Source organism: Anomaloglossus baeobatrachus, chromosome 2 (assembly GCF_048569485.1).
Source record: "Anomaloglossus baeobatrachus isolate aAnoBae1 chromosome 2, aAnoBae1.hap1, whole genome shotgun sequence".
NCBI classification, from domain to species: Eukaryota; Metazoa; Chordata; class Amphibia; order Anura; family Aromobatidae; genus Anomaloglossus; species Anomaloglossus baeobatrachus.
The window spans coordinates 218,897,917-218,910,130 of record NC_134354.1 but is presented as its reverse complement, the minus strand read 5'-3'; the positions used below and the strand labels follow the sequence as shown (position 1 = coordinate 218,910,130).

Below are 12,214 nucleotides of genomic sequence, written 5' to 3'. Positions count from 1 at the left end.
GTCTCGGATTACAATCGCAGCATGCTGCGATTGTTTTCTCAGTCCGATTAGGGCTGAGAAAATAATCGCCCATGTGTGCTGACACACAGGCTAGAATTGGTCCGAGGGGAATGCGATGTTTTATCGCACTCCACTCGCACCGATTTTCTCGCCGTGTGGCTTAGCCCTTATAGTCACAACAGCTTACAAGAGACCATATAGTGCAAACACACAGGAGGCACACCACATAGGGAACACAGCTGAAGAAACACAACACCAGATACCAATATACAGCACACAACAAGAGAGAGACAGTGCACAGGGGTGAAATAGGTCAAATGATGCAACACATTCAATACACAAATGCAGAGAGATGACATACAACAGATATATTGGAAAGCGCAAACAATGACACATACACTGCTCCTGTCAGCACCACTAAGCATAGACAGATGTTCATTTCATCACACTCCTGATGCAATAGCATTAGGCCTATTTCTTTATCGTTCCTATGGGAGACCCAGACCATGGGTGTATAGCTACTGCCTCCGGAGGACACACAGTTACTACACTCAAAACGTGTAGCTCCTCCCTCCTAGCATATACACCCCCTGCTAGCCAGTCCTAGCCAGTTTTCAAGCTTTGTGTCAGGAGGATCACACACACACATGCATCCTTTTTTGATTTTTCATTTTCTTCGGCGCTCCATTGGGAGACCCAGACGATTGGGTGTATAGCACTGCCTCCGGAGGCCACACAAAGCAATTACACTAAAAAGTGTAAGGCCCCTCCCCTTCTGGCTATACACCCCCAGTGGGATCACTGGCTCACCAGTTTTCTGCTTTGTGCGAAGGAGGTCAGACATCCACGCATAGCTCCACTGTTTAGTCAGCAGTAGCTGCTGACTATGTCGGATGGAAGAAAAGAGGGCCCATATGGGGCCCCCAGCATGCTCCCTTCTTACCCCACTTGTGGTTTGTAAGGTTGAGGTACCCATTGCGGGTACAGAGGCTGGAGCCCACATGCTGTTTTCCTTCCCCATCCCCCTGAGGGGCTCTGAGGAAGTGGGATCTTACCGGCCCCCAAGCCCTGAGGCCGGGCTCCATCCACAGACCCAGTGAACCTGCTGGATACGGAGCTGGGTACCGTTCAGGGACAAGGCCCTGCAACTTTCAGGTACTCTGTGTCCCCGTACAGACAGGCACGCACACGCCAGACTTGCTGGGTGTGTTAGTGCGCCGGGGACAGTAGCGCTGCACGCTGGGGTTTAAGTCACAGCAGCTTAGCTGTGTGACTTCATGTGCTGGGAACTACCGCGCCGGCCACTCTCGGAGCGGCGGCGCGGCTGGGACTTGTAGTGCGCCGGGGACTTAGCGCCGACCGCGCTTTTACGGCGGCGGCGCTTATAAATTTAGTCCCCGGCTTTTGCGGCCTAGCTCCGCTTCGTTCCCGCCCCCTCCCTGTCACTCAGGGAATGGCACAGACGCTGTGCAATCGTCAGCGCCGAGGGCTGGAGCCTTATTTACATGCTCCAGCCCTCTCACTAGGCACAGTGGGACGCATGTTTCCCGCTTTTGGTCTGAGCACGCCCAGGGCCCGCCCCCCCCTCCACAGGACGCCGGCAGCCATTCCTGCATGCAGTCTGGCTGGAGGACGGACACAGGCTCTGGGAGACCCAGACTAGGGATTTCTGGCGACCACACACCCGCGTTTAGCGGGCGGTAAGCAGCACATTAGTGCTGGCCCCACTAGTGCCACAGTGTTGTATTGGTGTACTTTTTCCTGTACCAGATATATATATATATATATATATATATATATATATATATATATATATATATATATATATATATATATATATATATATATATATATATATATATATATATATATATATATATATACTGCACTGTACGGTCGCTTCTTGGCTGTATACCCCTATATTGCTCTGAGGAGACAGCAACATGTCATCCACAAAACGCAAGGGTGCCAAGGCACGGGCTGTATACACTGCTTGTACAGCATGTGGGGCTAATCTACCAGCAGGCTCCAACGACTCTCATTGTGTGCAATGTTCAGTCCCAGTGGCACTTCGGCAGCCAGCGTCTATGGTGGTGGTAGCCCAGGCAGAGACGCCTGTGAACCCTGCCCCGGTGACGGGGACAGAATTTGCAGTCTTTGCTGACAAAAATGTCTGTGACCATGACAAAAATCCTGGAGACCTTGCAGTCCAGGCCAGTTGCTCAGACCATGGACACTGCTGTGTCTATGTTCCCCGGTCCCCCTCAGTTGGAACTAATCCGTACTTCAAGGGGGTCCCAGGCATCACAGGCTGAGGGCTCTGACTCTGACGACAGTCCCAGGCCGCCTAAGCGAACTCGCTGGGAGAGACCCTCCACGTCATCACGCGGGTCAGGGTCTCAGCGAGAAGGGTCTCTATATGATGAGACAGAGGTGGGTGATCAGGAGTCTGGTCCTGACACCGCACTCAATTTGGATACGCCAGATGGTGACGCCATGGTAAATGACCTTATAGCGGCCATCAATAGGCTGTTGGATATTTCTCCCCCAGCCCCTTCAGCAGAGGAGGCAGCTGCCCAGCAGGAGAAATTCCATTTTCTGTATCCCAAGCGTAAATGAGTACTTTTCTGGACCACTCTGACTTCAGAGAATCAATCCAGAAACACCATGCTTATCCGGACAAGCGTTTTTCCAAACGTCTGAAGGATACACGTTATCCCTTTCCCCCTGACGTGGTCAAGCGCTGGACCCAGTGTCCGAAAGTGGACCCTCCAATATCCAGGCTTGCAGCCAGATCCATAGTTGCAGTGGAGGATGGGGCTTCACTTAAAGATGCCAATGACAGACAGATGGACCTTTGGTTGAAATCTGTCTATGAAGCTATTGGCGCGTCATTTGCTCCAGCATTCGCGGCCGTGTGGGCGCTCCAAGCTATTTCAGCTGGTCTGGCACAGGTGGACTCTTTCTTAAGTCCAGCAGTGCCGCAAGTGGCGTCCTTAACTACGCAAATGACTGCGTTTGCGACCTACGCTATCAATGCGGTACTAGACTCTACAAGCCGTACCTCAATGGCATCCGCCAACTCTGTAGTTTTGCGCAGAGCCTTGTGGTTAAAAGAATGGAAAGCAGATTCTGCTTCTAAAAAATGTTTAACCAGCTTGCCATTATCTGGAGACAGACTGTTTGGTGAGCAATTGGCGGAAATCATTAAACAGTCCAAAGGTAAGGACTCTTCCTTACCCCAGCCCAGATCAAACAAACCTCAACAGAGGAAGTGGCAGTCAAAGTTTCGGTCCTTTCGAGGCTCGGGCAAGCCCCAATTCTCCTCGTCCAAAGGGACTCAGAAAGAGCAAAGGAGCTCTGATTCCTGGCGGACTCACTCACGCCCCAAGAAAGCAACCGGAGGTACCGCTTCCAAGGCGGCTACCTCATGACTTTCGGCCGCCTCCCTCCGCATCCTCGGTCGGTGGCAGGCTCTCCCGCTTTTGCGACATTTGGCTGCCACAGGTCAAAGACCGGTGGGTAACAGACATTTTGTCTCACGGGTACAGGATAGAGTTCAGTTCTCGGCCTCCGCCTCGGTTCTTCAGAACTTCCCCACACCCCGACCGAGCAGATGCCCTTCTGCAGGCGGTGCATTCTCTAAGAGCAGAAGGAGTGGTGGTCCCTGTTCCTCTTCGGGAACGAGGACAAGGTTTTTACTCCAATCTCTTTGTGGTGCCAAAAAAGGACGGCTCATTCCGTCCTGTTCTGGACCTAAAACTGCTCAACAAGCATGTGAACGCCAGGCGGTTCCGGATGGAATCCCTCCGCTCAGTCATTGCCTCAATGTCTCAAGGAGATTTCCTAGCATCAATAGACATCAAAGATGCTTATCTCCACGTGCCGATTGCTACAGAGCACCAACGCTTTCTACGCTTCGTGATAGGAGACGACCATCTTCAGTTCGTAGCTCTGCCATTTGGTCTGGCGACAGCCCCACGGGTGTTCACCAAGGTCATGGCGGCAGTGGTAGCAGTCTTGCACTCTCAGGGACACTCTGTGATCCCTTACTTGGACGATCTACTTGTCAAGGCACCCTCTCAGGAGGCATGCCAACTCAGCCTGGATGTTGCACTGGAGACTCTCCAGACGTTCGGGTGGATCATCAACTTCTCAAAGTCAACTCTGTTACCGACCCAATCACTGACGTATCTTGGCATGGAGTTTCATACTCTCTCAGCGATAGTGAAGCTTCCGCTGGACAAGCAGCGGTCACTACAGACTGGGGTGCAGGCTCTCCTTCAAAGTCAGTCGCACTCCTTAAGACGCCTCATGCACTTCCTCGGGAAGATGGTGGCGGCAATGGAGGCGGTTCCGTTTGCGCAGTTTCATCTGCGCCCTCTTCAATGGGACATTCTCCGCCAATGGGACGGGAAGTCAACATCCCTGGACAGGAAAGTCTCCCTTTCCCAGACGGCCAAGGACTCTCTGCAGTGGTGGCTTCTTCCCACCTCATTATCACAGGGAAGATCCTTCCTACCACCGTCCTGGGCGGTGGTCACGACAGACGCGAGTCTGTCAGGGTGGGGAGCAGTTTTTCTCCACCACAGGGCTCAGGGTACGTGGACCCAGCAGGAGTCCACCCTTCAGATCAATGTTCTGGAAATCAGAGCAGTGTATCTTGCCCTACTAGCCTTCCAGCAGTGGCTGGAAGGAAGGCAGATCCGAATTCAGTCGGACAACTCCACAACGGTGGCATACATCAACCACCAAGGTGGGACACGCAGTCGGCAAGCCTTCCAGGAAGTCCGGCGGATTCTGATGTGGGTGGAAGCCACGGCCTCCACCATATCCGCAGTTCACATCCCCGGCGTAGAAAACTGGGAAGCAGACTTCCTCAGTCGCCAGGGCATGGACGCAGGGGAATGGTCCCTTCACCCGGACGTGTTTCAGGAAATCTGTCGCCGCTGGGGAAGGCCGGACGTCGACCTAATGGCGTCCCGGCACAACAACAAGGTCCCAACCTTCATGGCACGGTCTCGCGATCACAGAGCTCTGGCGGCAGACGCCTTAGTGCAAGATTGGTCGCAGTTCCGGCTCCCTTATGTGTTTCCACCTCTGGCACTCTTGCCCAGAGTGCTACGCAAGATCAGATCCGACTGCAGCCGCGTCATACTCGTCGCCCCAGACTGGCCAAGGAGGGCGTGGTATCCGGATCTGTGGCATCTCACGGTCGGCCAACCGTGGGCACTACCAGACCGACCAGACTTGCTGTCCCAAGGGCCGTTTTTCCATCGGAATTCTGCGGCCCTGAACCTGACTGTGTGGCCATTGAGTCCTGGATCCTAGCGTCTTCAGGATTATCCCAAGGGGTCGTTGCCACCATGAGACAGGCTAGGAAGCCCACGTCCGCTAAGATCTACCACAGAACGTGGAGGATATTCTTATCCTGGTGCTCTGCTCAGGGAGTGTCTCCCTGGCCATTTGCATTGCCTACATTTCTTTCTTTCCTGCAATCTGGGTTAGAAAAAGGTTTGTCGCTCGGCTCCCTTAAAGGGCAAGTCTCGGCGCTATCCGTCTTTTTTCAGAAGCGTCTAGCACGACTTTCTAAGGTACGCACGTTCCTGCAGGGGGTTTGTCATATCGTACCCCCGTACAAGCGGCCGTTAGATCCATGGGATCTGAACAGGGTACTAGTTGCCCTCCAGAAGCCGCCCTTCGAGCCTCTGAGGGAGGTTTCACTTTCTAGACTATCACAGAAAGTGGCTTTTCTGGTAGCGATCACATCTCTTCGGAGAGTGTCTGAGCTAGCAGCGCTGTCATCCAAGGCTCCCTTCCTGGTCTTCCACCAGGACAAGGTAGTGCTGCGACCCATTCAGGAGTTTCTCCCGAAGGTGGTATCCTCTTTTCATCTTAATCAGGATATCTCTTTGCCTTTTTGTCCTCATGCAGTTCATCGGTATGAGAAGGATTTACATTTGTTAGATCTGGTGAGAGCACTCAGAATCTACATTTCCCGCACGGCGCCCCTGCGCCGTTCGGATGCACTCTTTGTCCTTGTCGCTGGTAAGCGCAAAGGGTCGCAGGCTTCCAAGGCCACCCTGGCTCGATGGATCAAAGAACCAATTCTTGAAGCCTACCGTTCTGCTGGGCTTCCGTTTCCATCAGGGCTGAAGGCCCATTCTACCAGAGCCGTGGGTGCGTCCTGGGCATTACGACACCAGGCTACGGCTCAACAGGTGTGCCAGGCAGCTACCTGGTCGAGTCTGCACACTTTCACCAAACATTATCAGGTGCATACCTATGCTTCGGCGGACGCCAGCCTAGGTAGAAGAGTACTGCAGGCGGCAGTTGCCTCCCCGTAGGGGAGGGCTGTCTTCGCAGCTCTAACATGAGGTATTCTGTACCCACCCAGGGACAGCTTTTGGACGTCCCAATCGTCTGGGTCTCCCAATGGAGCGCCGAAGAAGAAGGGAATTTTGTTACTTACCGTAAATTCCTTTTCTTCTAGCTCCTATTGGGAGACCCAGCACCCGCCCTGTTGTCCTTCGGGATTTTTGGTTGTTTTTCGGGTACACCTGTTGTTCATGTTGAATGGTTTTCAGTTCTCCGACGTTACTTCGGAGTGAATTTGTTTAAACCAGTTATTGGCTTTCCTCCTTCTTGCTTTTGCACTAAAACTGGTGAGCCAGTGATCCCACTGGGGGTGTATAGCCAGAAGGGGAGGGGCCTTACACTTTTTAGTGTAATTGCTTTGTGTGGCCTCCGGAGGCAGTGCTATACACCCAATCGTCTGGGTCTCCCAATAGGAGCTAGAAGAAAAGGAATTTACGGTAAGTAACAAAATTCCCTTCTTTTCTAAAGATTTGGAAGAAAAGCGGGTCCACTGGACCCCCGGCATGTCCCTTCACACTCCCCTGGCGGCAGTGCTGTTAAGGTTGACTTCAGGGCAGAAATCCCTTCATGCCTCGCTCCTTCACCATCCCTTATGGGCTCTGGCTTGAAGTTAGAGCCAACACGGTTCTCACTGCCTTGCAGGAGACCGGCCTCCATCCGCAGCCCTTTGGCAGGACCCTGCTGGACGGAGCACTGGACCCCCACCCCACCAGGGATTGGACCCTGCGTCTCAAAGCTAAGTATAGAGACGTTGTTCAAGGGTCCTTCTACAATGTGGATTTATTGAGGGGACAGTGATTTATGTTGATAATGCTGCTTTTTACAGTTTTTCCGGCCGGTTTCTCAGTTTTTACTGAGTACCGCGCCGATGATGCCTGATTTTCGGCCGCATGTATAACTCTAGGCCCCGGCTTCAGCCGCGGCCTAGTTTCGTTTTGTTCCCCTGCATGTTACTCATGCAAGGGGACACTGCAGCGCTGCCCGCCGGCCGCTCTGCACAGGGGACGACACTCCGTTTTAGGAGATGATTCCCTCCCCTGTACATGCCTTAGCCCTCCGATTCCCGCTCCTAGGTTAACCCCCGCCCCCCCCCCCCACCCCCCCTCACTCTGGCGCCATTTTCTCAGCGTTCTTAGTACGCTGATCGGCGCTGGCTGCTCTGCAGCAGAGGGAGTGGATATATGGCTGGGGGTCCAGGCTTGGAACCTGAGGGGGCACTCACAATAGCGGCCTGATAAGTCACAACCTCTGGCTGTGCACTTTTATACACGATCACGGCATTCTGAGGGAGTTAATTCTTTATTATAGAACCTCCTCAGCAGCATGTCTCACACTAGGAGCAAAGCTCCAAGGCTGTATACTACATGTTCTGCATGTAAACTCATATTGCCTGAACCGGCACGGACCCACACTGTAATGGTCCTTATGTGGTGCCTCTGCCTGGAGTCTCCCCAGGCTGACCCCTGTCTTGGGTATTCTAGACATTCTAGAAATAGCCCCCCACCTCTGCAGCATGTCTCACAGAGCGAGGCTGCAGGCTGTTTTTGGTATCCACTGCTGGTAGTCTCGTACGGCTGTACCGAGCTCATAACCACTGTGGCCCCTCAGCTTGGAGGCTCATTCAGGGTCCCTCCAGCTGCTCCGGTCGATGGCTGACCCCTGGGGGAATCTTTTTTCCAGGGGTCGGCCTGTCCCGGCATCTGCTGAGCATGCAGCCCCCTTCTCAGGGCGTTTTCTGCTCGCTCAGCAAAGCTCTCAGACCCCGTCCTCCTGACAGGGAGACGCAGGGTCCCCTGTCCTCCCCGTCCCGCAGCTCCGATTACGAGCTGACTCATTGGACGAGGAGGATGTCACGGACGCTACTTTAGGTACTTTGATCCGTCCGTAGGTGACGCGGATGCGACTGATTGGATTGCGTCCATTATACTTGTATTGGACCTCCATCCGCCTGTATCAGGGGAGTATTCCCCGCTGGCAGTAAGGCATCAGTATACCTTTAACAAGACGAGGAGTGTGTTCCTTAACCACTCCAGTTTTCAGGCGTCCAAGCCCACAGCCTGTCCTGCAGATCCCACAACGGGGTTCTGCTGCCTGTCTCCCCCTCCCATCAGAGGTGGTCAAGGAGTGTACTCATTCGCCAAGGGTGGCCACTCCGGTGTCTAGACTTTCAGCCCGGATAGTTGTATCAGTGGCTGACGGCACCTCTATAAGGATCCCACGGTACATTAATTTTGTACTGGACCTCAATCCGCCGGAGTTACCTTATCTAGGTGAACACAACGTGTGTTCCTTAACCACTCCGGTTTTCAGGTCCCTGTGACCAGCCCAGGGTCCGCTCTGACAGTCGCTTCCCATGAAGCGTGATTCTGAGGACTGTGTTTCCCCTGTCCACCAATAGTGGTCAAGAAGTGGGCTCATTCACCTCAGGTGGCTCTGCCCGGACCATTATGTCAGTGGCTGATGGCTCCTCAGAGGAGATGCATTCCCTCACAGGGACCCTATGCCCAAAACGGTTGCCTGAACTTCCAGACTTCAGTCTTTTCATCCTCTGCCTAGGTCTGCCATGCTGGACACCGCACGGCGGTGGTCTTGGCTACTTTCCTCGCTGTCCGCAGGCTCCTGTGGCTTCGGAAATGGAGGGCAGATGCCTCTATAGAGGTTCCTTGCTGGGCTCCTCTTTGGTGGGACCAGTCTCTTCGGAACCGACTGGATGAAATTTAGGAAGCTCTTGGCGGGGAGAGTTCTTCCTTGCCACAAACGTAAACCAGGGAACCTGTCCAGGGCAGGAATCAGTTGAGGTTTCGGTGGTTTCCGTTCCTCCATCTGATCGTCCTCTAGCTCGGCCTAGGTTCATAGAACCAATTGGCTTGAAGCTGCGTCTTCAGAAGACCGCAGGAGATGCTGCCACTTAGTCAGCTTCCTCCGAGCTATCTAGCCACGCCAACCTCCTCCTAGTCAATGGCAGGCTCTCTCCACTTGGCGACGTATGGTTCTAACACGTCTCCGTTCAGTGGGGGCGGGATTATATCTCCCATGGCTACAGGATGGAGTTCTGTCCACCCGCCAAACAGATTTTTTTCTGTTACCTCCTCCCGGCTCCAAGGCCGCCGCCTTCTCATAAGCCGTGGCATTTCTTGCAGGCCAATGGAGTAATTGTACCGAATCCCGACTGGGAACGGTTCTGAGATTTTTGTTTAAATCTATTTCTGGTCCCCGAAGAGGGCGGTGCCTTCCGACCTGGATCTTTAGCTTTTCAAGCATGGTCAGGTGTGGCGTTTTCACATGGAGTCTCGGTCTTGTTCCGTGTGTTTTTTTTTTCACCGGATCAATCAAGAACCCAAGGGAGATTCCCTCGCAGCCTTCGGCATCAGAGATGCTTTTCTGCAACGGTCAATCGCAGTTTCACACCAGCGTTGACTGCGTTTTGCCATCAGAGCGGTCCAATTCGTGGCTCTTCCCTTGGGGTTGGCCACGGCCCCTCGAGTATTCTCATTGCGGCTGCTGTGATTAGGGTCCTGCACCCCTAGGGATTGACAGTGATCGTTTGCCCTAGACGGCCTTCTTCTCAGGCCTTCATCCAGTGCAGACTCTTAGCAGAGTATTTCGCTTACTCTCGCCACTCTAACCTATTCGGGTGGCTTGTCATTCTGTTCAAGTCCACTCTGACTTCGAACCAGAGGCTCTCAAGGACGCAATTCGAGACTGTCGGCTCTTGTGAAGCCGCTCTTAGTCGATAAGTAGTCCCTCCGCTGGCGGTCGACGTCGTTCTATCAGACACCAAATACAGGTGCTGGTCAGACGGCGTCAATGGAAGCGATTCCTTGCCCAGTTTCTCCTGTGCCCTCTGAGACTGGATGTTGTCCGCTGTACACGCGAACTCCCTCCTTCCACGGGGTGGTGGCTTTGCCACTGACCTGGGGCTCGTTTTCAGGGGTGGTTTCGACCACTCTGTCTCAGGGACGCTCCTTCCTGGCCCCGTCCCAGGTGATTCTCACCAGGGTGCTGGTCTTTCCGCCTTGGGAGCATTATATCTCCACCGCGGAGCGCAGGGCGCTTGGACTCTGTCCGAATCAGCCCTCTAGATCAATGGGCTAGAAATCAGAGCTGTATTCTAGCTCTCTAAGCCTTCACCATTTGTTGGCGGCTAGGCACATTCGAGTTCAGTCGGATAACGTTACAGCGTTTTCCTACATCAATTTCCAGATCGGGACACTCAGCCGCCTGGCAATCTTGGCGCCTCAACATTCTTCACTGGACAAGGGACTCCTAGTCCACCGTATCCGCAGCCCACATCCTAGATGTCAAAACTGCGGGCAGATTATTTCAGCTGTCCAACCGTGGTCCACAATCCTCAGGTTTTGCGGTAGACACACTGGTTCATGTTTGATCCCAGCTTCGTCTCTACCTCTTGCCCAGAGCCCTGCACAAGATCAGGGAAGGGGGCCGTCGGGTCATTCTCTTACAGACTGACCCAGGCAGGCTTCGTATCCTGACCTGCTCTTTCTGTCCGTTGGATTGCCATGGCATCTTCCTGTCCGTCCAGACCTTTTCTCAGAAGGTCCGTTTTTTTCCGTCAGAATTCTGGATTCTCGGATTGACGGCGTAGCTATTGAGTCCTGGATCTTGGCGACTTCTGGTATCCTTCCTGAAGTCATCTCCGCTATGACTCGAGCTCCAAGGTGTCCTTGGACCTTTTTAGCCTTGCCGACCCTCCTGTCCCTTCCACAGTCCGGTCTACAGCTAGGACTATCCCTCATTAAGGGACAGGTCTCCGTTCTGTCTGTATGTGCCAGCGGCGTATCGTCCGGCTGGCTCCGGTGCGCTCCTTTAAGGGCGCGTCTCACATCATTCCGCCTTTCCGGCGGTCTATGGAGCCCTGGGACCTTAATCCGGTCCTCCTGGTTCCCGGAACCCCCCCTTTGCGCTTCTTAGGGAGGTTTCTTTGTTTCATCTTTCACAGAAAGTAGTCTTTCTAGTGGCTATAATTTCCTGCCAGGGAGTTCTGGCTGCACTCTCTCTGAGTCACCCCCTTTTTTGGTCTTTTGCATCAAGACAAGGTGGTCTCCGTCCGACTCTGGACTTTTTTCCCTAAGGTGGTTACTGCTTCCACCTTATCCGGGGCAATTTTCCTGCCTTCCTTTTGTCCGGCTCCTCTTCATCGCTTGAGAAAGCGTTGCATATCCTGGATCTGGTGCGGGCGCCCCGGATCTAGGTGTCTCGCACCGCCGTTATTAGGCGGTGCACCTCTCTCTAGTACTGACTGCTAGTCAGCATAGCGGTCTCTCTGCATCTAAGCCGACCCTTGTTCGTTAGCTTAGGTCGGCCATTTCCGAGGCCTAAAAGTGTACTCAAGTGCCTTCCCCGCTGGGGATCAGAGCACATTTGATCAGACCTGTCGGTGCCTTTTCGGCTTTCAGGCTACGGCTCAGTAGGTCTGTCAGACGGCAGCTCGAATTAGTCTGCATACTTTTTCGAAGCTCTATCCAAGGCATGCTCTTGCTTTGGCAGACGCGGGCTTCGGCAGACGCATCTTTCAGGTGTCTGTCGCCCATTTGTGAAGTTGGGTTTTCCTGCTTCTCAGTTGTCTGTTTATTCCCACCCATGGACTGCTTTGGGACGTCCCATGGTCTGGGTCTCCCATAGGAACGATAAAGAAAAAGAGAATTTTGTTTACTTACCGTAAATTCTTTTTCTTATAGTTCCGTCATGGGAGACCCAGCACCCTCCCTATTGCCTGTTGGCAAGTTTCTTGTTCCGTGTGTCTTCACCGGCTGTTGTTGTAGACAGAGGCTCCGGTTATTCCGGGTTTTACTCTATCTCTACTTGTGGGTGGATG

At 53.4% G+C, this 12,214-nt stretch overlaps 1 protein-coding gene across 5 annotated transcripts in view; it reads left to right on the top strand.

Annotated features, from left to right (window-relative positions):
• Positions 1–12,214, top strand: part of CSDE1 (cold shock domain containing E1) — an 89,520-nt gene that overhangs the window by 65,478 nt on the left and 11,828 nt on the right. The window lies entirely within an intron of this gene.